Source organism: Pelodiscus sinensis, chromosome 3, assembly GCF_052426305.1.
Source record: "Pelodiscus sinensis isolate ZL-2025 chromosome 3, ASM5242630v1, whole genome shotgun sequence".
NCBI classification, from domain to species: Eukaryota; Metazoa; Chordata; order Testudines; family Trionychidae; genus Pelodiscus; species Pelodiscus sinensis.
In genome coordinates this window covers 148,654,342-148,674,787 of record NC_143054.1, presented here as the reverse complement: position 1 = coordinate 148,674,787, position 20,446 = coordinate 148,654,342, and positions in this window count along the sequence as shown.

Sequence of the window (20,446 nt, the reverse complement as noted above, 5' to 3'; positions counted from 1 at the left end):
TTCATGATGGGGGTGGCATAATTTGAGAGGTTCCACCGCAGCTCAGACGAGGAGAGGCAGAGAAGGAGAAAAGAGTGGTAAACCTTCCCTGTGTCCCTCCAATAGCCACCAGTACCTGCCCCTTCTGCCATAAGAACTGCAGCTCCAGAATAGAGCTGGTCAGCCATCAACAGATCCACAAATAGGAGGATGGCAGGAAGATGTCCTACTTGTTATCGAGTGACCACCAAGAGATGCTGGGTAAATCCAGTAAGGGTAGGATTCAGAAGGGGGATTTAGGCTGAACATTATAGCATCTAATACTATGTCTACATTAGCACGTTTATCTAAAACTTATGTCATCCAGGAGTGTGAAAAAATGCACCCCTGAGTGACATGAGTTACACTGGATAAACTTAAAAAACAAAAAATAGTATGATAGCATTTTAAAGACTAACAAAACATGTAGATGATATCATGAGCTTTCGTGGGCACAGCCAATTTCTTCAGATGACCGGAGTGTTGGATGTCCAGAACGAAAATACACTGAAAGATGCGCCAGTGTGAACAGCACTATGTTGGCAGGAGACATTCTCCCACCAACATAGCTACCACTGCTTGTTAGGAGTGGTTTAATTATGTCAATGGGAGAGCTCTTGAAGTGGGTACATGAGAAACAAAGGACCCGTTGCAGTCCACAGGCCCTCTCAAAGGAGCTGAGGAACCCGTCTATGTCGCCCATGTCCTTCAATTGGGACACCACGAGCCTCTCCAAGCGTCTGGCAGTCCTCGGACCCTGGGGCCCATCCGCACTTTGCGCTGCCGGTGCCCCGCCGGTTCTCCACTCTGCCATGGCCAGCTCATGCTGTCACTGCCTCTCTCGGTCCTGGCGGTCTCTTTCTCGATCTTGGCGCTCCTTCTCTCGGTCCTGCCGGTCCCTCTCTCGGTCCTCTACTTCCAATTCCTTCATCCGCAGCTGGATCTCCAGCCGCCGCAGCTCCGCTGGGCTAGCTCCTGCCCTAGATGGGCTACGGCTTGCAGGCCTCCTGGGAGACGCTGTCTCAGCTCTCCAGTGGGTTCCAGCGCTCCTCCCCCTCTCTGAGCCTGACACACTCTCTGGTTGCTTCCCCTGGGGATAAGATCCTGGCCCTGTGACTGGTCATTCTCTTCCAGCTGGGCAATCAGCTGAGCCTTGGTTGCTTTCCACACAGGCAAGCCCCTCTCTCTGCACAGCTTCACCAGCTCTGCCTTCAAGAGTCGGGCGTAGGCCATTGGCCTGCTGCTCCCCTCTGTGCAGACTCACCAGTCTAGTGCTGCAGCGCCCCACGATTCCCAGGAACCGCTTCACTCTGTCTCCAGCATGCCTGGCTCCAGGGCTCTTGCTTCTACAGCACCTTGTCGCTCGCCGCTGGAAGCTCCATCCACGGGGTGCAGTGCATCCCGCTCCTGACACCAGTGTGACGGCGCGTTGGGGTTCCCCCATCTCCTGCACCACGAAATGGCACAAACAGACTCCACCAGCCAGTGGAATTGAGGGTGGTTTATTGCTTCTCCAGGATACAGCACAGCACAGATGTAATCTGGTTACAGGAACTGGGGCTAAGAGGCCTCAGTGCCCCCCTTGAGATAGGGGAGTCCCAGCCCCCCTCCCCAGCTCCTTCTCCCCTGCTTTCCAGACGGGAACTAACTCTACCTCTCCCAGCCCTGCCCCCAGGCAGGGCAGCATTCCACCTCCCTTTGTTTCTCCCCATGGGGGGTAGCTGGTTCAACCGGTATGGTACCTTTGCATAATAAGGTTTTCCCTAATGGCTCTTGCTCCGGACAGCAGAGGTCACCACAGCCCAGCAAGTACCCCCACTACGTCACAGTGTCAAACTATTTCTTGCATTGCCTCGGAAAGGTGTGAAAAGCTTGCCAGACGCTACAGAAACCTCAACAACTAGGGTCAAACCCATGATTTGTACGGCACCTTCACGCAGAGAGAAAAAGTAAAGTTTTCATGCTCTCTGAGAGGAAAGTTGTCACAGGCACTACAGGAGTCTTGATTCGGAGCCTTTTTCGAGCGAAAAGTATGGAAAGTGGTCGAATGTGCATTAAAACACTGTATCTAGCTGCATACATTAAGGTCAACATTCTTCTATGTCTGTTTTGGTTACGATTCCGTTTTTCCTCACCCCAATCACTTGAAGTTTCTCAGAGGAGTGTGAAAAGCCTTCCGCCTGTTCTGGAGAACACAACAACGCATCTCAGCTACGAGGTATGTGCGGAACTTGCTTGCACAGAGCAAAATGCAGTCGTTCATTCCCACTGACAAGATGATTTTCAGAAGCTCGTGCTCCATTTTGCTCCATGAGCCCTCTTTTGAAAAGCGTTTTCAGCATCACCTGTCGTGTTTATCACTGTGGACTTTAGAAAACTGACTAACTGCGTATAACATTCCCCAATCAGTTTTGCTTGCGAGACACTTTTCCACACAGTGACTTCAACTGGCTCAGAAATGCGTGAAAGTCCTGACTTCCGTTCTACACACCGCAGCAACTCAGTTGACATAAAGATCAGCTCGAGACCTTGATACAGGAACCACAATGCTCACTATGTTTCAGGAGACGATTTCTGAAGCTGTAGCCCTGTACGCAATGTCCCTCATACAAGAAGTAAGTTTGAATTCATTTTTAGCTATAGCTGAGATGTTTGCACCCTGGACCGTTCGAACACTGTGACCAGCTGGATAGAACATTCCCCTAGATCAGTTCTGCTTACGAGACGTTTTCTCTGAAGGTTTCTGGTATTGCCTCAGAATTGTGTGAAAAGCCTTCCGTACGGTCTAGAGAAAGCAACAGCTCTGTTCAACTACATCTTTTGGGTGAGACTGTCATACATGGGGAAAAATGAAAGCTTTCATTTTTCCCGCAACAGAAAGCTTTCTAAAGCTCTACATGAGCCCTAATCGGGAGGCAAGTTCAGCAAACTGTACAGAGTTTGTCTATATGGGACTTAAGAAACTGTGGCTAGCTAGAAAGACTTCATTCCACATTCCCCTATAGCACTTCTAAGAAGTTGCTTTGAATTGATTTTTAACTGTAGCTGAGCTGTTTGCACCCTGGGCCATTCCAACACTGTGACCAGCTGGAAACTACATTCCGTTAGATCAGTTCTGCTTACGAGACGTTTTCTCTGAAGGTTTCTGGTATTGCCTCAGAAATGTGTGAAAAGCCTTCTGCACGGTCTAGAGAAAGCAACAGCTCTGTTCAACTATATCTGTTGGGTGGGACTGTCATACATGGGGAAAAATGAAAACTTTCATTTTCCCGCAACAGAAATCTTTCAAAAGCTCTGCATGAGCCCTCATCTGGAGATTAGGTCACCAACTACTACGGAGTTTGCCTATATGGGACTTAAGAAACTGTGGCTAGCTAGAAACACTTCTTTCTAAGAAGTTGCCTTGAATTCATTTTTTGTTGTATCTGAGCTGTTTGCACCCTGGACCGTTCGAACTGTGTGACAAGCTGGATAGAACATTCCCCTAGATCAGTTCTGCTTACGAGACGTTTTCTCTGAAGGTTTCTGGTATTACCTCAGAAATGTGTGAAAAGCCTTCCGCACGGTCTAGCGAAAGCAACAGCTCTGTTCAACTACATCTTTTGGGTGGGACTGTCATACATGGGGAAAAATGAAAGCTTTCATTTTCCCGCAACTGAAAGCTTTCAGAAGCTCTGCATGAGCCCTAATCGGGAGGCAAGTTCAGCAACCTGTACAGAGTTTGCCCAAAAGGGGCTTAAGAAACTGTGGCTAGCTAGAAAGACTTCATTCCACATTCCCCTATAGCACTTCTAAGAAGTTGGTTTGAATTGATTTTTAGCTGTAGCCGAGCTTTTTGCACCCTGGGCTATTCCAACACCGTGACCAGCTGGATACTACAATCCGCTAGATCAGTTCTGCTTACGAGACGTTTTCTCTGAAGGTCTCTGGTATTGCCTCAGAAATGTGTGAAAAGCCTTCCGCACGGTCTAGAGAAAGCAACAGCTCTGTTCAGCTACATCATTTGGGTGGGACTGTCTGTGACGGCGCGTTGGGGGTTCCCCGTCTCCTGCACCCCGAAATGGCACAAACAGACTGCACCAGCCGGTGGAATAGAGGACGTTTATTGCCTCTCCAGGATACAGCACAGCACAGATGTAGTCTGGTCACAGAGCTGGGCTAGGATACCTCAGGCCCCCTTGAGATGGGGGAGACTGGGCCCCTAAACTCCAGCCCCTTCTCCTAGGCTCTCCTCCATGCTCTCCCACAGTAACTAACTAAATTCCCTTGCAGCCCTGCCCCCCCAGTCAGGGCAGCATTCCACCTTCCTTTGTTCCTCTCCATGGGGGGTGTCTGGCCACTGGTTCAACAAGTTTGGCACTACCTTTGCATAGTGAGGTTTTCCCTGCTGGGTCTTGCTCCAGACAGCAGGGGTCACCACAGCCCAGCAAGTACCCCCACTACGTCACAGTTCTCCCCCCTCCGAGAGCGAACTGAGCAGGGTTACTCCGCTCGTGACCTAGGGAAATTCGGGTCCTCTGCGTGGGAACCCGCCCCGGGGACATGGGTGCTCCCCTTGACTCAGGCCGGCCGTGGCAAGGCCCCACATGAGCTGGCTTCCCTCTGTCCACTCGCCGCCCCGCTCCAGGGCGACTGGCGCAGGCCTGTCCTCGGGGGTCACACCCACCCTTCCGCTGGCCTTGATCTCTGGCCAGGGTCTCTCGGGCCGGGGCCATGAGCCCAGTGAGCCTTCTCTGGACAACCAGGGCGGCTTCCACCCCCGAAGCTCCATCCAGGGAGGTCTTCCCCTCCCATAACTCTCTCAGGAAGCCCAGAGGGTCTATCTGGGGTAGAGACCCCCCAAGCCGCTTTCCTCCTGTCTTGGGCCTTCCCGCCCCTCTGGCAGGAGTCACAGGACCGGCAGTACCGCTGCACGGCTGTAAAGATTCCCGGCCAATAGAAGTGCTGGAGCAGCTTCAGCCGGGTGCTCCGGATCCCCCGGTGGCCCCAAACGGGGACATCGTGGGCCAAATACAGCAGCTTGAGGCGATACTTTCGGGGGACGACCAGCTGCCGCTCTACCCTCCATGCCCTCACCTTCCTGGGGGGAAGCCACTCACGGAACAGGAGCCCACGCTCCCGCAGGAATCTCTCCTGGCCACCTCTCCCCCGGGGCTGAGCTGCACGGAGGCCAGCCTGGTCCCTCAGCCTCTGCAAGGAGGGGTCTGCCTGCACCTCAGCCTGGAATTCAGCTGCTGAGGCAGGGATCGGGACCTGTCCCCCACCTCTGCCTAGGTCCGGAGTCCCAGCCTGGCTGGACCCCGTGTCCACTGGGATGGGACCCTGAGGACGCTGCCCGGAGTCCTTCACTGGACCCAGGTTGTCAGCCCCCCGCTGGCGCTGGCTCCAGGTAGTGACTAGAGCCCGCTGGGATTCATGGGGCCACTCCTCTAGGTCATTCCCCATCAGCACCTCGGTGGGCAAGTGCGGGTGCACCCCCACTTCCTTGAGGCCTTCCTTCGCCCCCCATTTCAGATGCACCCGGGCTACAGGCACCTTAAACGGGGACCCATCTATGCCCTTCAGGGTCAGCTGCGCGTGGGGTAGTATCCGCTCTGGGGCCACTATGTCGGATCGGGCCAGAGTCACCTCCGCCCCCGTGTCCCAGAAGCCCGTCACCTTCCTACCATCCACCTCCAGGGGTATGAGGCACTCGCTCCGCAGGGGCCGTCCTGCCCCCACCCGGTACACGGAGAAATCCGCCTCCTGAGAATCAGACCTCCCAGGGGAGGTGCACTGAGCATCCTTCCCCTCTCGCTGAGCTGAGGTTAGCCTGCCAGCCCCTGCTTCTGGGGCAGCCTGCCCTTCCTCCCGCCCCAGCCAGTTAACCCTGGAAAGTGCCCGGTCCTGGGACCTGGTGCACTGAGCCCTCTTGTGGCCTTTTTGCCCACAGCGCTGGCAAGTTAGGCTTTGGGCTGTCTCTGTCCAGGGCCTGGCTGGTTCTCTGGGGCGCAGACGACCTGTTCCTTGGTCTCGCCCCGTAGTTGACTCCCTCCGTCGCTCAGCCGAGATCCGGTCTCTGCGCGGTTCCCTCTCTCTCCGGGACTCCCGTTCACACCCGGACCGGCTCTCCGTGAACTCATCCGCCAGTCTCCCGGCCTCCTGGGGGTTCTCTGGTCTCCGGTCCTTGAGCCACAGCCTCAGTTTGGGTGGGCACGCTTCATAGAACTGCTCCATCATGACCAGCTTGAGCAGCTCCTCTGCGGTCTGGGCTCCGACTCCAGACACCCACTTGCGGCAGTATTGCTCCAGGCGGGAGGCCAGGTCCACATAGGTCTCCCGTGGCCCTTTCTGTACCCCCCGGAACTTCTTCCTGTACATCTCGGGGGTCAGCCCGAAATTGTGCAGCAGGGCCTCCTTGACTCGGTTGTAATCCCTGGCTGTAGGTCCTCCAGCTGACTGAGCACTCCGGCCGCCTCCTGGTTCAGTGCGGGGATGAGCTCCTGCAGCCAGTCAGCTGGGGGGACCCGTTGCAGTCCACAGGCCCTCTCAAAGGCACTGAGGAACCCGTCTATGTCGCCCATGTCCTTCAGTTGGGCCACCACGAGCCTCTCCAAGTGTCTGGCAGTCCTGGGACCCTGGGGCCCATCCGCACTTGGCGCAGCCGGTGCCCCGCCCGTTCTCCGCTCTGCCATGGCCAGCTCATGCTGTCGCTGCCTCTCTCGATCTTGGCGCTCCTTCTCTCGATCTTGGCGCTCCCTCTCTGGATCCTGGCGGTCCGTCTCTCGGTCCTCTACTTCCAATTCCCTGATCTGCAGCTGGATCTCCAGCCGCCGCAGCTCCGCTGGGCTGGCCCCTGCCCTAGATGGGCTACGGCTTGCAGGCCTCCCGGGAGACGCTGTCTCATCTCTCCGTTGGGTTCCAGCGCTCCTCCCCCTCTCTGAGCCTGACACACTCTCAGGGGGGGTCTGGCTGCTTCCCCTGGGGACAAGATTCTGGCCCTGTGGCTGGTCATTATCTTCCAGCTGGGCAATCAGCTGGGCCTTGGTTGCTTTCTGCACAGGCAAGCCCCTCTCTCTGCACAGCCCCACCAGCTCTGCCTTCAAGAGTCGGGCGTAGGCCATCTGCCCGCTGGGCCCCTCGCTGCAGACTCACCAGTCTAGTGCTGCAGCGCCCCACGATTCCCAGGAACCGCTTCGCTCTGTCTCCAGCACGCCTGGCTCCAGGGCTCTTGCTTCTACTGCGCCTTGTCGCTTGCCGCTGGGAGCTTCATCCACGGGGTGCAGTGCATCCCGCTCCTGACACCAGTGTGACGGCGCGTTGGGGGTTCCCCGTCTCCTGCACCCCGAAATGGCACAAACAGACTGCACCAGCCGGTGGAATAGAGGACGTTTATTGCCTCTCCAGGATACAGCACAGCACAGATGTAGTCTGGTCACAGAGCTGGGCTAGGATACCTCAGGCCCCCTTGAGATGGGGGAGACTGGGCCCCTAAACTCCAGCCCCTTCTCCTAGGCTCTCCTCCATGCTCTCCCACAGTAACTAACTAAATTCCCTTGCAGCCCTGCCCCCCCAGTCAGGGCAGCATTCCACCTTCCTTTGTTCCTCTCCATGGGGGGGTGTCTGGCCACTGGTTCAACAAGTTTGGCACTACCTTTGCATAGTGAGGTTTTCCCTGCTGGGTCTTGCTCCAGACAGCAGGGGTCACCACAGCCCAGCAAGTACCCCCACTACGTCACAGTTCTCCCCCCTCCGAGAGCGAACTGAGCAGGGTTACTCCGCTCGTGACCTAGGGAAATTCGGGTCCTCTGCGTGGGAACCCGCCCCGGGGACATGGGTGCTCCCCTTGACTCAGGCCGGCCGTGGCAAGGCCCCACATGAGCTGGCTTCCCTCTGTCCACTCGCCGCCCCGCTCCAGGGCGACTGGCGCAGGCCTGTCCTCGGGGGTCACACCCACCCTTCCGCTGGCCTTGATCTCTGGCCAGGGTCTCTCGGGCCGGGGCCATGAGCCCAGTGAGCCTTCTCTGGACAACCAGGGCGGCTTCCACCCCCGAAGCTCCATCCAGGGAGGTCTTCCCCTCCCATAACTCTCTCAGGAAGCCCAGAGGGTCTATCTGGGGTAGAGACCCCCCAAGCCGCTTTCCTCCTGTCTTGGGCCTTCCCGCCCCTCTGGCAGGAGTCACAGGACCGGCAGTACCGCTGCACGGCTGTAAAGATTCCCGGCCAATAGAAGTGCTGGAGCAGCTTCAGCCGGGTGCTCCGGATCCCCCGGTGGCCCCAAACGGGGACATCGTGGGCCAAATACAGCAGCTTGAGGCGATACTTTCGGGGGACGACCAGCTGCCGCTCTACCCTCCATGCCCTCACCTTCCTGGGGGGAAGCCACTCACGGAACAGGAGCCCACGCTCCCGCAGGAATCTCTCCTGGCCACCTCTCCCCCGGGGCTGAGCTGCACGGAGGCCAGCCTGGTCCCTCAGCCTCTGCAAGGAGGGGTCTGCCTGCACCTCAGCCTGGAATTCAGCTGCTGAGGCAGGGATCGGGACCTGTCCCCCACCTCTGCCTAGGTCCGGAGTCCCAGCCTGGCTGGACCCCGTGTCCACTGGGATGGGACCCTGAGGACGCTGCCCGGAGTCCTTCACTGGACCCAGGTTGTCAGCCCCCCGCTGGCGCTGGCTCCAGGTAGTGACTAGAGCCCGCTGGGATTCATGGGGCCACTCCTCTAGGTCATTCCCCATCAGCACCTCGGTGGGCAAGTGCGGGTGCACCCCCACTTCCTTGAGGCCTTCCTTCGCCCCCCATTTCAGATGCACCCGGGCTACAGGCACCTTAAACGGGGACCCATCTATGCCCTTCAGGGTCAGCTGCGCGTGGGGTAGTATCCGCTCTGGGGCCACTATGTCGGATCGGGCCAGAGTCACCTCCGCCCCCGTGTCCCAGAAGCCCGTCACCTTCCTACCATCCACCTCCAGGGGTATGAGGCACTCGCTCCGCAGGGGCCGTCCTGCCCCCACCCGGTACACGGAGAAATCCGCCTCCTGAGAATCAGACCTCCCAGGGGAGGTGCACTGAGCATCCTTCCCCTCTCGCTGAGCTGAGGTTAGCCTGCCAGCCCCTGCTTCTGGGGCAGCCTGCCCTTCCTCCCGCCCCAGCCAGTTAACCCTGGAAAGTGCCCGGTCCTGGGACCTGGTGCACTGAGCCCTCTTGTGGCCTTTTTGCCCACAGCGCTGGCAAGTTAGGCTTTGGGCTGTCTCTGTCCAGGGCCTGGCTGGTTCTCTGGGGCGCAGACGACCTGTTCCTTGGTCTCGCCCCGTAGTTGACTCCCTCCGTCGCTCAGCCGAGATCCGGTCTCTGCGCGGTTCCCTCTCTCTCCGGGACTCCCGTTCACACCCGGACCGGCTCTCCGTGAACTCATCCGCCAGTCTCCCGGCCTCCTGGGGGTTCTCTGGTCTCCGGTCCTTGAGCCACAGCCTCAGTTTGGGTGGGCACGCTTCATAGAACTGCTCCATCATGACCAGCTTGAGCAGCTCCTCTGCGGTCTGGGCTCCGACTCCAGACACCCACTTGCGGCAGTATTGCTCCAGGCGGGAGGCCAGGTCCACATAGGTCTCCCGTGGCCCTTTCTGTACCCCCCGGAACTTCTTCCTGTACATCTCGGGGGTCAGCCCGAAATTGTGCAGCAGGGTCTCCTTGACTCGGTTGTAATCCCTGGCTGTAGGTCCTCCAGCTGACTGAGCACTCCGGCCGCCTCCTGGTTCAGTGCGGGGATGAGCTCCTGCAGCCAGTCAGCTGGGGGGACCCGTTGCAGTCCACAGGCCCTCTCAAAGGCACTGAGGAACCCGTCTATGTCGCCCATGTCCTTCAGTTGGGCCACCACGAGCCTCTCCAAGTGTCTGGCAGTCCTGGGACCCTGGGGCCCATCCGCACTTGGCGCAGCCGGTGCCCCGCCCGTTCTCCGCTCTGCCATGGCCAGCTCATGCTGTCGCTGCCTCTCTCGATCTTGGCGCTCCTTCTCTCGATCTTGGCGCTCCCTCTCTGGGTCCTGGCGGTCCGTCTCTCGGTCCTCTACTTCCAATTCCCTGATCTGCAGCTGGATCTCCAGCCGCCGCAGCTCCGCTGGGCTGGCCCCTGCCCTAGATGGGCTACGGCTTGCAGGCCTCCCGGGAGACGCTGTCTCATCTCTCCGTTGGGTTCCAGCGCTCCTCCCCCTCTCTGAGCCTGACACACTCTCAGGGGGGGTCTGGCTGCTTCCCCTGGGGACAAGATTCTGGCCCTGTGGCTGGTCATTATCTTCCAGCTGGGCAATCAGCTGGGCCTTGGTTGCTTTCTGCACAGGCAAGCCCCTCTCTCTGCACAGCCCCACCAGCTCTGCCTTCAAGAGTCGGGCGTAGGCCATCTGCCCGCTGGGCCCCTCGCTGCAGACTCACCAGTCTAGTGCTGCAGCGCCCCACGATTCCCAGGAACCGCTTCGCTCTGTCTCCAGCACGCCTGGCTCCAGGGCTCTTGCTTCTACTGCGCCTTGTCGCTTGCCGCTGGGAGCTTCATCCACGGGGTGCAGTGCATCCCGCTCCTGACACCAGTGTGACGGCGCGTTGGGGGTTCCCCGTCTCCTGCACCCCGAAATGGCACAAACAGACTGCACCAGCCGGTGGAATAGAGGACGTTTATTGCCTCTCCAGGATACAGCACAGCACAGATGTAGTCTGGTCACAGAGCTGGGCTAGGATACCTCAGGCCCCCTTGAGATGGGGGAGACTGGGCCCCTAAACTCCAGCCCCTTCTCCTAGGCTCTCCTCCATGCTCTCCCACAGTAACTAACTAAATTCCCTTGCAGCCCTGCCCCCCCAGTCAGGGCAGCATTCCACCTTCCTTTGTTCCTCTCCATGGGGGGGTGTCTGGCCACTGGTTCAACAAGTTTGGCACTACCTTTGCATAGTGAGGTTTTCCCTGCTGGGTCTTGCTCCAGACAGCAGGGGTCACCACAGCCCAGCAAGTACCCCCACTACGTCACACTGTCATACATGGGGAAAAATGAAAGCTTTCATTTTCCTGCAACAGAAAGCTTTCCAAAGCTCTACATGAGCCCTAATCGGGAGACAAGTTCAGCAAACTGTACAGCGTTTGCCTATATGGGACTTAAGAAACTGTGGCTAGCTAGAAAGACTTCATTCAACATTCCCCTATAGCAGTTCTAAGAAGTTAGTTTGAATTGATTTTTAGCTGTAGCTGAGCTGTTTGCACCCTGGGCTATTCCAACACCGTGACGAGCAGGAAACTACATTCCGCTAGATCAGTTCTGCTTACGAGACGTTTTCTCTGAAGGTTTCTGGTATTGCCTCAGAAATGTGTGAAAAGCCTTCCTCACGGTCTAGAGAAAGCAACAGCTATGTTCAACTACACCTTTTGGGTGGGACTGTCATACATGGGGAAAAAATGAAAGCTTTCATTTTCCCGCAACAGAAAGCTTTCAAAAGCTCTGCATGAGCCCTGATCTGGAGATTAGTTCACCAAATACTAGGGAGTTTGCCTACATAGGACTTAAGAAACTGTGGCTAGCTAGAAACACTTCTTTCAACATTCCCCTATAGCACTTCTAAGAAGTTGGTTTGAATTGATTTTTAGCTGTAGCTGAGCTGTTTGCACCCTGGGCCATTCCAACACTGTGACCAGCTGGATACAACATTCCCGTAGAACAGTTCTGCTTACGAGACGATTTCTCGCGAAGTTGCTGGTATTGCCTCAGAAATGTGTGAAAAGCCTTCCGCACGGTCTAGAGAACGCAACAGCTCTGTTCAACTACATCTTTTGGGTGGGACTGTCATACACGGAGGAAAATGAAGGCTTTCATTTCCAGGAACAGAAAGTTTTCAAAAGCTCTGCATGAGTCCTCATCTGGAGATTAGTTCAGCAAACACTACGGAGTTTGCCTATATGGGACTTAAGAAACTGTGGCTTGCTAGAAACACATCTTTCAACATTCTCCTATAGCACTTCTAAGAAGTTGGTTAGAATTGATTTTTAGTTGTTGCTGAGCTGTTTGCACCCTGGGATATTCCAGAACCGTGACCAGGTGGATACTACACTCCGCTAGATCAGGTCTGCTTACGAGAATTTTTCTCTCGTGGTGTCTGGTATTGCCTCAGAAATGTGTGAAAAGCCTTGCGCACAGTCTAGAGAAAGCAACAGCTCTGTTCAACTACATCTTTTGGGTGGGACTGTCAGACATGGGGAGAAATGGAAGCTTTCATTTTCCCGCAACTGAAAGCTTTCAAAAGCTCTGCATGTCCCCTCATCTGGAGACAAGTTCAGCAAACTGTACAGAGTTTTCCTATATGGGACTTAAGAAACTGTGGCTAGCTAGAACGATTTCATTCAACATTCCTCTATAGCACTTCTAAGAAGTTGGTTTGAATTCATTTTTAGCTGTAGCTGAGATGTTTGCACCCTGGACCGTTCGAACACTGTGACCCGCTTGATACTACATTCCGCTAGATCAGTTCTGCTTACGAGACTCTTTCTCTCGAGGTTTCTGGTATTGCCTCAGAAATAAAGCTATCATCATCTATCTTCACTTGATTGGTCAGGCAGTGCTGATGCCTGATTAATACTTCCCAATATAGATTCTGTTTTCTGAGCTGAAGGAAGAATAGGGGAACATTGTGGGCCAGAGGAAGCAATTTAAGGGCATGTTGAAGGCAAACATGAAAAAGTGCAGCATTGGTATCGACCCCGTGGAGAGCAATAGTTCATGATGGGGGTGGCATAATTTGAGAGGTTCCACCGCAGCTCAGACGAGGAGAGGCAGAGAAGGAGAAAAGAGTGGTAAACCTTCCCTGTGTCCCTCCAATAGCCACCAGTACCTGCCCCTTCTGCCATAAGAACTGCAGCTCCAGAATAGAGCTGGTCAGCCATCAACAGATCCACAAATAGGAGGATGGCAGGAAGATGTCCTACTTGTTATCGAGTGACCACCAAGAGATGCTGGGTAAATCCAGTAAGGGTAGGATTCAGAAGGGGGATTTAGGCTGAACATTATAGCATCTAATACTATGTCTACATTAGCACGTTTATCTAAAACTTATGTCATCCAGGAGTGTGAAAAAATGCACCCCTGAGTGACATGAGTTACACTGGATAAACTTAAAAAACAAAAAATAGTATGATAGCATTTTAAAGACTAACAAAACATGTAGATGATATCATGAGCTTTCGTGGGCACAGCCAATTTCTTCAGATGACCAGAGTGTTGGATGTCCAGAACGAAAATACACTGAAAGATGCGCCAGTGTGAACAGCACTATGTTGGCAGGCGACATTCTCCCACCAACATAGCTACCACTGCTTGTTAGGAGTGGTTTAATTATGTCAATGGGAGAGCTCTTGAAGTGGGTACATGAGAAATTTTACAGAAGTGCAGCTGCATCCATACAGCTGTGTGGCTCTGAGGTCTAACTTTGAGGTACTCTGCTATCTAATGGAATTCATCTAATCCCAGGTTACATCCCCAAGCTCTCCATATGAAGCGGGGGAAAAGGAGATTTACAGAAGTCAGCAGGTACAGCAGAATCACCTACCCCAATAAGAAATGCCTAGGAGAGGAGCATGGCTTGGAAGAGGAGAGAATAACTTCAGTACATATCTGGGACATTAGAGGGAGGTTAGGGAAGTGGAACGGATGCAAGAAGAAGGGAGGTGGACAATGATAAGACATTGGGGCTGTAGCATTTGACAGTCTACCTGAATAAGGTATCCACTTTAACCTTCCTAATTACATGCTGATGTTTAAGGCCCTTTGTATGAGGTGCCACATTAGAGCTAAATTAATGGTAAGAGGCTCTGATTCATGTGGCAAGGCTGTCCTGATCAGTGTTCACTGATTACAAAAACCTTTTGATCACATGTCAGGCTCCTAAACTGGCCAGGTAATGCCAGTAGGCAACGAAATCTTGTCTTGAGGAGAGCAAAGGACAGCCTAGCAGGAAAGAAGCATCTGGCCTCTGAGGTTTTAAGTTTGCCCACAATACAGCTCCTCTGCAGGGGAAGGTCCTTTCCACATGGAGCTCCTAAGTTCTGCTCTGGCAGACGCATAGATGGCTGCCTTCCCCTGCTTCCTTCAAGGTAACACTTCAAACCAAGATCCTCATTGGCATTTATGCACCTAACTCCTGTTGATGTCTGAGGGATTGAGCTGTCTTAATTATTCCTCTGAGGATCTGGGTCTCAGCTCCTGCTGCTGTTTTGTTGCTTTCTCTCTCCTCCCTCAGTGCTACACGATCCACTCCTGCAAATATCAGGGGACAAGCTGACAACTTGGCAGGAAAGAGACACATTTTGTAATGTTTGAGTCTTTTGGATGGCAGGTAAATTATGCAGCCATTTGTAAAGCCACATAACTGTCTTCCATGGGGCCCTGCTCAGTTCAGTCACAACTGGGCTGCTCAGGAGTGGCCCTACATGAGCTGCTGGCAACTGGCACCTTAGGCAAAACACGCGATCGGCGCCCCTGCCTCCAAACCCCTCAACGGCCATTTAATTTGGCTCCCTGGGCAATCGCCTTGTTTGCGCCTGTGTATGGGTCGCCACTGGGGCCGTTTCCTCATGGAGAAATCCCTACATGTTAGAGGCTAACCAACAAATATTAAAGCCCATAGAAAGCCTGGACATCTAAGAACAAGGATGTGGGGACTAGAAATGGCCTTAATGTCGTCCTGTTTTAAATATATTTATACCCGAAACCAGATTGTTTGTAATTAGCCAGAGTGATTCATCTCAGGCCCTGGAAGTATCAGATTTTGCCATGGAGCTTGGGCTCAAACCACACACACATGCAGACAGTCTGAGCAATTACTCTTATACTGTTCTCTTCCTAAGAACAATCAGCATTAGTGCGCAAATAATTCCCATAATGCTACTTTGGGTGCAAATGACAGGAGAGCAAAGGGAGGCTGGCAGAAGGCTGTAAGGACATGCTTTGGGGTGTGTTTTCAGTGGGAGGGGCGCGTTGATGAAAGAGAACAGTTAACAGGATTAGAGCGGATCAAAGGACAGCAGGACAGAGCAATGTGCTTATTTCCCAGTCATCATTCACCATACTGTGGAATAGCAGGGAGGAGGATTATCAAGCAATCACTATAATGAAGCTTTCTGAAGGGTCATGCCTTAAGAGCAACTGTCGCCAGGAAAGGATGGCTTCTGGAGTATACACAGGCTCATCTTTTACTGCTGCAGTTGAATCCATTGCTTGCTTCCCTTCTGCTGGCCCTCTTTGGGGTCTTTTTCAACCTTTTTGTCTCATGAGACTATAAGTAACTCCCAAGGGGCTAGAGGCACCAGCAGCTTGAGACTGCTCAGACTGCTTTTTTCTAACAGCAAAAATCCTAGTTTATAGCATCAGTTTTCAACCTGTGGAGCGCGGACCCTGAAGACAATGTCTAAGACAGGGGTGGCTAATCTGTGGCTCCAGAGCCACATGTAGCTCTTCAGAAGTTAATATGCAGCTCCTTGCATAGGTACCAAATCCAGGGCTGGAGCTACAGGTGCCAACTGTCCACTGAGCCAGAGGGTGTTCATTGTTCAACTACCAGCTCTGCCTTAGGCACTGTCCCCCTCGACCCTTTCCCCCTAGGATCCTGCTACTTCCCACCCTCTCCACTGAGCCTGTCACACCCATGCTTCCCCCTCCAGTGAGCTGATCCCAGTGAGCAGGAGGAAAAGGAGAACAAGGCACTGACTGGTAGGGCTGCCAGTGGGTGGGATGTGCTGAGAGTGGTGGTGGAGAGATGATCGGTGCTGGTGACATAGAACTGTTGCTCTTTGGCAATGTGCTTTGGTCAATTCTGGCTCCTTCTCAGGTTTAGGTTGCCCACCCTGGTCTAAGATTTCCAAAGAGACCCACAACTCCAGTCACAAGCTTTTAGGAGTCCATGGAAACAAAAATGATTGAAACCTACTGATTTAAATTCAATAGGAAAAATACTGAAAAAGAAAGAAAAAGAAAAAAACAGGAAAGGAGAAAGGGGGAATAGATTTACTTAGTGTGTTTGTCCTTCAGTACAGCAGCTCTTGCCATGTCTTCTCCGCTTATAATTCTTATTTGTATTCCAGTAACACCCACATCCTTGTGCTGTACAAACATGGAGTAGGAGACAGTCCCTAAGACAAATTCTTCTTATCCTTGTCTCAAACAGCTTCCTGCCACATTTGTGCACATGCAATTGCCCAGTCATTGCACTCTGTCTGGCCACTGGAAGGGCATTCACACTCAAGCATTCCATTGTAGGAGATTCTTCATATTTTGAGGCAGGTGTGCTACCATCATAGATATTGGGGGCCCATTTGCTGTAGCCCTATTTGATCATTATATCTCTAGATGGCCCCAAAAATGGTATAGAAGGGGGCCATGTGAGGTATTGAATAGAAGCTTATTATCTGATAATCCTATGTACACTGTTCATGTGTTTGTATAATGTCTGTGTGTGCAATTATTAGCATGTACTTGTATGGACACTGAAGATTTCCCTGCATGTGGTTAAGCATCGGGCAGTGCCAGGCCTGTGGACATGCTAATTACCAAGGCCCTGTGGGACAATGGCTCTCAATGGGCCAAGGACACACCTAAAGAATGAGGGCTGACACCTGAGAGCTGCCAGCAGGGAACACAGAGATTGGCCTCTGACCAGGTGACCTGCTACATACTAGAAGAGGCCAGGAAGGAGGTATAAAGAGGCCATGTGGTCGATGCCATTTTGGTTCTCAGCACAGCACTTCATCCCAGAGGCAGCATTTCAGGGATCAAAGAGCCCAGAAGACCTGTGAACCCATTCTGATGCTAGGATGTGCAACAATAACTTTTAAACCAGCAGCTGTAACATCTTTGCTAGAGCCTGCATTGAGGACTGGGAGATTTGGTGCATGTAACGTACTAATCTTTAACAACCTTACTCTCATGCTTTTCTTTCTTGTGATAATAAACCTTTAGATATAGATTCTAAAGGATTGGCCCAGCGTGATTTGTGGGTAAGATCCAGAGGGTAAATTGACCAGGGATCTGTGGCTGGTTTCTTGGAACCAGACAGGACTTGTTCAGGGTAGGTGGGATTGGGTGCCAGGACCCCCCCATCTGTGTATGAGGCCCGGGGCCATCTGGGGCACAGATATTGCTGGGGTGTCGGAGGGGTTTTGCTCGTGAGGCAGCTCGTGAGGCAGGCAGCTGAAGCGCTCTGTGGGACTGGTTTGTGGCCTGTTTGGAGAGGTCACCAGTCTGGGGGCTGTAAGGAGCCCCGGATTTGAGCAATTCACCCTGAGCGGATGCCCTCAGCTGTGCCCAGACATGGCCCGGTCCGTCACAGCATGGAATAATTTTTATGTGCTCAGAGGCATGTGTGAATGTGTACCACCAGTAGAAACAGAAAAATCTAGCTGTGGGTGCTTTGCTTATCAGCTGAGTGGAATTTGTAGCTCTCCTGAGTGGTCGCACAAGCACGCAGTTTACAGGGCACCCTGTTGCCAATATGTATACTCTCTGGCTACGTCTAGACTGGCCACAAATTCCGGAAAAGGGATGCAAATCAGGTAAGTCAGCATAGGGAAAGTAGGAATAAGAGATCCTCCGGAAAAGGGCTTTATTCCGGAGGATTGCGCCCGTCTAGACGCTTTTTTTCCGGCTTTTCCCCAAGGGAGAAAGGTAATGGGAAAGGAAATAAATCCTATCAAAAACATACAAAATTGACATTTATTGACAACTGTTTTATTATTAAGGATCCCAGCCATTCCCCTGCAAAATGATGGTGTTGTTGTACTATGTCCTAAAACCTCCTTCCTCTAAAAGCTTTTTATAAATAAAACCAGCACAGGGATATTCCAACAACAAAGACAGAGAGAGGAAAGACAGGAATGTGGAATTGGTCAGACTGATACAAAATTATTAAATAGCAGCAGGTTAAGAATTGGGGAGAGCAGCCTAGCTGAATGAAGCAAGGAGCAGGTTTCACACTCTATGATTAAGTACAGCTTTGACCAAGTCACCTGCTGTGTTCAGTCACCTGCTGTTTTCAGACCTGTAGTAGGAATCTAAAAACCATGAATGACAGGTACTTATCAGGACATAACTTACAAAGGATGCCTTGAATATAGGCCAAGGTTACCCCATTAATGGCTTTAAAGGTCAAAATTGTCAGCTCACAGTCAAAATCCTTCTATATATAAGACCATTGGCATGAAGAATGCAGGGTGCTCATAATATGAACCTGGCATTCTTCCTATCACGTGCTCAAGACAGCAAGCAAATGTGCCACTTCATTCTGCACAAGCTGAGAGTATAGTTGGAGCTAGGCTGTAAGCCCTGCTCAGAGGGGATTACAGTAATCAGGCCGTATGGGCATGAGGGCATGCCTGTCTGTTGGGGGAGCTTGATACAATAAATAAGGGAACAGCCTGTGCAAAATTGAACAGCTGACTATAAATCCACCTTTGAACCATGTGGGGTACCTAGGGCTCGCAGGGAAAGAATGTGGCTGAAAAAAACACCATGATGGCAATCAGATGCTGTCTCTTGAACTAGTCCTCTCCAATGGAGGCATGGACGTCTCCCTCTTCGTTATCATGGCCTCTATAAAGAAACAAGACTTATTTGAGTGCTTGCTCATGTCCATTCCATGTAGGTGTGTCCATTACAGCATGCATGCATCATTGGAAATTTTTCCCTTAGCAAGTACCTTTTGGGCCAGCAGGGGCCCAGTACACTGACCAATATATACCCCTGCTGGCCCTCCACCCCCTCAGTTCCTTCTTACCACCCGTGATGGTTGTTGGAATGTGCTCTTGCACTTAATTGGCAAGCACCCTTTAGCAGTTAACGTGTTCTCAAGTTCTTTGTTTCTGTTCCAGTTTTATCAGTTTTACCTTATCTGTTCCTGATTAGTTGCTAAGTGCTGTTTTCTTAGTGCTAAGTACTGTTTGGTAGTGCTAAGCGGTGCGCTTGCAGCAGGGCATGCCCAGCCTCCAGGGCTTCAAACCCTGAGAAGGTGCCAGCGGCCTATGCCTTGTGGTGACCCACACTCAGCCTGCCTTAAGTGTCTGGGGGTATGTCTACACTACCCTCCTAGTTCGAATTAGGAGGGTAATGTATGCATACCGCACTTGCTAATGAAGCCCGGGATTTGAATTTCCCGGGCTTCATTAGCATAAGCGGGGAGCCGCCATTTTTAAATCCCCGCTGCTTCGAACCCCGTGTAGCGCGGCTACACGGGGCTCGAACTAGGTAGTTCGGAGTAGGGTGCCTATTCCGAACTACCGGTACACCTCGTTTCACGAGGAGTACCGGTAGTTCGGAATAGGACCCTAGTCCGAACTACCTAGTTCGAGCCCCGTGTAGCCGCGCTACACGGGGTTCGAAGCAGCGGGGATTTAAAAATGGCAGCTCCCCGCTTATGCTAATGAAGCCCGGGAAATTCAAATCCCGGGCTTCATTAGCAAGTGCGGTATGCATACATTACCCCGCTAGTTCGAACTAGCGGGGTAGTGTAGACATACCCTGGGAGAGGCTCACTTGTCAGAGGCCTGTAAGATCTATAAGGGTACGTCTACACTACAGCGCTAGTTCGAACTAACTTAGTTCGAATTAGTTAATTCGAACTAAGCTAGTTCGAACTAACGCATCTAGAACTAAAAACTAGTTCGAACTAGCGTTTTGCTAGTTCGAACTAGTAAGTCCACATTGAGTGGACTCTGAACAGGGCTTAAGGATGGCCGGAAGCAGTGCCGGCAGGGCATAAAAGGAGGACTTAGAGCATGGAGATACTGTCTCAGGCTAGCCGAGGGCTGCGCTTAAAGGGTCCCGACCCCCACCCCGGACACACAGTTCTAAGGGGTGCCCCGCTTGCAAAGAAGTTCTGGCTTGGAGTGCCCTGAGTGCCCACACTGGGCACATCACACCACTCGGCCATCAGCCCGGCTGCACTTGCCGCAGGCTGCCATCTGGGGAGAGGGAGTAATTGGGGGGCTGCAGGAGAGCTTCCACCCCCAGAAGCCCGCAGAGCCAGCCCAGTCCTCCCCATCGGGGGCTCGTACCCCATTCCTCCCTCACCTCCTTCCACTTACCCTTCCTTAGCCCCCCTTCTTCTTGATGTACAAAATAAAGATAACGTTTCTTCCAACATTGACTCTGTCTTTATTGAAAAAAACTGGGGGAGACTGGGAAAAGGAGGTGGGAGAGGGGAAGAGAAAGGCTGGGAGAGGGGAGGGCAACTAACATGATCAGGGGTTGGGAACAGGTCCCAGATGAAGAGAGGCTACAGAGACTGGGACTGTTCAGCTTAGAAAAGAGGAGACGGAGGGGGGACAGGATAGAAGTCTGTAAAAGCAGGGGTTGGGTGGAGAGGGTGCATTCAGAAAAGTTCTTCCTGAGATCCCATAAAGAAGGACTAGAGGACAGCAAAGGAAAGGAATGGGTAG